Source organism: Helianthus annuus, chromosome 5 (assembly GCF_002127325.2).
Source record: "Helianthus annuus cultivar XRQ/B chromosome 5, HanXRQr2.0-SUNRISE, whole genome shotgun sequence".
Lineage (NCBI taxonomy): Eukaryota > Viridiplantae > Streptophyta > Magnoliopsida > Asterales > Asteraceae > Helianthus > Helianthus annuus.
Genome location: NC_035437.2, coordinates 53,493,051 through 53,497,150, shown reverse-complemented (window position 1 = coordinate 53,497,150; position 4,100 = coordinate 53,493,051). Strand labels below are relative to the sequence as shown.

General features: G+C 41.4%; 1 non-coding gene across 1 annotated transcript; it reads left to right on the top strand.

Annotated features, from left to right (window-relative positions):
• The first annotated feature begins 3,756 nt into the window (after window positions 1-3,756).
• Window positions 3,757-3,863, top strand: LOC118492776. Its single transcript, XR_004894778.1, has one exon. It is a non-coding gene; the product is annotated as a small nucleolar RNA R71 (small nucleolar RNA).
• Window positions 3,864-4,100: the final 237 nt, after the last annotated feature.

The window sequence follows — 4,100 nt, the reverse complement described above, 5'->3', positions numbered from 1 at the left end:
GTTCACTGGGCACGCCCCCATGGTGAGCAATAGAAGCTTCTACAGGTTTGTCTTTTATGCTGCTTCTTCGGCACGGCCCCGTGCTCGCTGAGCACGGGGCGTGTTTAGTCTTCTGCCTTCTCTGTTTTGCTTGGGAGGATGCTGTCGAGGGGTCGGGCAATCCACTTTTGTTCCTTTTCTTGTATTTATGTTAGATTTAGTTGCCTTTTTGCTTCTTTTGTTAATTTGAGCACATTTAATCCTGAAAATACAAAAGGAAGACAAAAACACACTTTTTCCAACATTAGTACTTAAAAAGGGTTAGTTTTATACCTCATTTGATGTAATTTATATGTTGCATTTTACACACATGAAATATCCCCACACTTGAACTTTTGCTTGTCCTCAAGCAAAACTCTTTAATATGTGGCTTACACTCCCAAATGGAATGGGTAGAAGAGAAGGTTCTGGCTTGTCATAGAGTGTTGGGAATCCAAGATCTTTATTGGGTTTTATTTTTATTTATTTACAATCCTATTCGTCATGATTTATTAAAAACTTTTCATAAGGTAAATTATTTATTAAGGCATAACATACCTTTCTAAAATTCCATTTATATACAAGTTCACATACCTCACGGGAGAAATCACTCACACTCGGCCGAAGGTGTATTTTTAGTGAATCACTCGAGAGCGGCATGGAACTTATTCCTACCATAAGCTTGCCAAGCAATCAATCCTCCTCCTTTTTAACTTTATACCTTTGTAAATATCAAGAGGACTTTTCGGGTGAAGGGTTAGGCTTGGGCTAAAGGTGGGTAGTTGGGTTAGTGGTTAGTAGAAAAGGGCGAAAGTCGTAAAAAGCGTCGGTTTTCGTAAAACATTTTGTTTTTGTGACTTTTTTTATTTTTAATGAAGTATTTCTTCAAACAAGCTTTTGTTTGAGGAGCTTTGTTTGTTTATTTCTAACTTCACTGTAAATATTTTTTTTTGTCACACGAAAACCGAGCTTGTTACTAAAATAAAGGGTAAAAATAAAAAGGGTTTTTGGTGGGTAAAAAGGGTTTTGGGTTAAGAAATGAAAAAGTTTAGGCTCAAAGGGGCTAACTAGGGGGAGTTTTTGGGTAGGTGAAAAGAAAAATAAAAATAATGGTGTTGAAAGTAAAAGGGTTAGTCATAATGCCTCCATCATTTACTTACTTGGGTTTAAGTTGGTAAGGACCGGGAATGAATTGACTTGGCAAGTTCTAGAGTCATAAGAACCAAGCGGCTTTTCACACAAGAAACGAAAAATGAGCATTTAGCGTGAAGATGTATATTTGTATGCTCAATAAAGGCTCAAAACTCACTTTTGTGGGAATGGGTTTTTATGTGATCAAGTATATATAATCAAATTTTAACTAAGCTTCATAATTTTCTTATGTTGGTTCTTTTTATCACGACGCTATCGGTTGTAAACTTGTAAAAATATAACCTTGTTAGTTTTAGAATTCCCAACTTAAACTTTAGACAAGTAGTAAAAATGAATTTTTTTTTTTGAAAAAATTTGGGGTGATTAGCGGTTCCAATAGAGTTTTGTGTAAGGCTTGTTATTAGGACTTGCAAAATTCAAGGTTTTAGCATCCCCCCACACTTAAATTACACATTGTCCTCAATGTGTCCCAAAAATAAATTTTTAGGTTGATTGAATGTGTAAAATGGTGTTAAAAGCAAAAGTTTATGTTACTGGCAGTCTGGACATGGCCCCGTGGGGACCGGGCACGGCCCCGTGTTCAGGTGCCAGTAACAATAATTAAAGAAAAGGAACAGAAGCCTGGACACGGGGGCGTGTTCGGTGAACACGGCCCGTGTCCAGTTACCTGAACTGGGCATTTTTCTGCAGGGTGTTCAGCACGGGGCCGTGTTGGCTGGGCACGGCCCGTGCTGAACTTACTGTAATGGAGAAATTGTTGTCGGGTGGCCTTGTTTTTGCGCATGGGCTATGTTTCTCATTTCCCTTTTCACCCTTGACCATCATGAGTGTGTTTTATTCCTGCACATTAAAACTAAAATATTAAACTTAATCTAAGGATAGTTCCGCAGATTGCCTCCGTGGTGCGCCACGTTTATAAGGGTCCTTGGCTAGACCCAAGGCAAGGCTATATGTTTTCTGAGCGAGATGGTTTGCATCCCATGTTGCACCGTCGGAGAGCATCATCCAAACTCGAATCAATAACCTTCATGTAATTGACCGGGTCATCGTCCTCTATTCTCTTCCCAACCCCGAATTTTACTTCATCATCCCCATACTTTAAAGTGAGTGTTCCGTCATTCATGTCTACCACTGCCTGTGCGGTGGAGAGAAATGGTCTCTCTAGTATGAGGGGGACTTCGGTGTCTTCTTCCATATCGAGTATGACAAAGTCGGCCGGGTAGACGAAATTGTCGACTTTGACTAGGAGATTTTCAATGACACCTTGCGGGAATTTGACGGATCGATCAGCAAGTTGTATGCTCATTTTTGTAGGACTCGTTTTTCCTAAGCCGAGTCTCTTGAACATTGATGAGGGCATGAGGTTGATGCTAGCCCCAAGGTCGGCTAGTGCGTTATGAACGGGGGAGTCCCCGATCGAGCAAGGAATTGTGAAGCTTCCGGGATCGATTTTCTTTTGGGGGAGTTTGTTGAGTACGAGGGCAGAGCATTCTTCGCCTAAGTTAACTAATTGCAATGTTTCAATTTTCCTTTTATGAGTGAGGAAGTCCCTCATGAACTTAGAGTATTTAGGCATTTGGGTTAGGACATCAATCAAAGGAATGTTGACATGCAATTGTTTTAGTAGACTTTCAAATTTTGCGAATTACTTATTGGTCTTTTGACGGATTAACCTACCGGGGTACGGAACTCGAGGAGCCTTGGTAGGCTCTGGTGAGGGAGGGGAACCCTTCTCTTGTGGGGGCGGCGTTATGGTCTCCTCGGTAGGCGGCGGGCCTTCCGTAGTTCCCACGGTGCGGTTCCGTAATGTGATGAGATGAACTTGCGCTTTTGGGTTTGTTTCGATATTGCTTGGTAACGTGCCTTGTGGTCTCTCGGAGAAATATTGGGCTAGTTGACTTATTTGTTTTTCGATGTTTTGAATACTAGCTTGTTGATTTCTAAAATTTGATTCTAATTGTAGAAACCTCTCCGAGTTTTTCTTTTCAGTGTCGGAGATGAGGCGAGATATAGTATCTTCAAGCCTTTCTCGTCCACCTTGTTGTTGAGGGAAATTTTGTGACTCACTTCTTGGTTGTTGAAAGTTTGTTCGTTGGTTTATGTTTTGTTGGTTACTACCATTGCCGGGTTCTCTCCAACCAAGGTTAGGGTGATTTCGCCATCCTTGGTTGTAGGTGCCCGTTGGAGGACCCGGCGGCCTAGGTCTATTATCAATGTAGTTTACCGATTCTTGTTGATCGTCTGTTTCTTTCATACAACTCCAATTTTCATATGGCCCATCACACCCTTCATAAGCCATAACCGAGACCGTTTTTGTCATTTCCAATTTTTTTTATTTTTGAAGAAAGGGCCTCGATTTGGGCTTGTAAAGAAGTGCTTTCATCAACCTTATGGGCGCCCGGGGCAATGGATTTATTGCCTCGGGGAGTGTGCCACTGAAAATTAGTTTGAGCAATTTCCTCAATTTGATTATATATTTCATGCGGGCGTCGATTTCCTAAAAGTCCCCCGGAGCTAGAGTCCAGTGTTTGCCTTGTGTGTGGCAACAGCCCATTATAGAAAGTGGACACTTGTTGCCATATCGCAAGGCCGTGATGTGGACACTTTCGCAATAGCTCCTTGAACCTTTCCCAAGTTTCATATAAGGATTCCCCGTCCTCTTGTGAATATGTATTAATTTCAGTCATTAATTTAGCCGTTTTAGCGGGAGGGAAATACTTATATAGAAATTTTTGGGCTAGTTCATCCCAGGTGTTTACTGATCCAGCTGGGAGGGGCGTTAAGCCAAGCTTTTGCTCAGTCTTTTAGTGAAAAAGGAAACATTCGGAGGTGGATGGCGTCATTTGATGCTCCATTGATCCGAAAGGTATCACATATTTCTAAGAAATTAGTAATATGTAGATGGGGATCCTCGTCCGCAAGCCCATGGA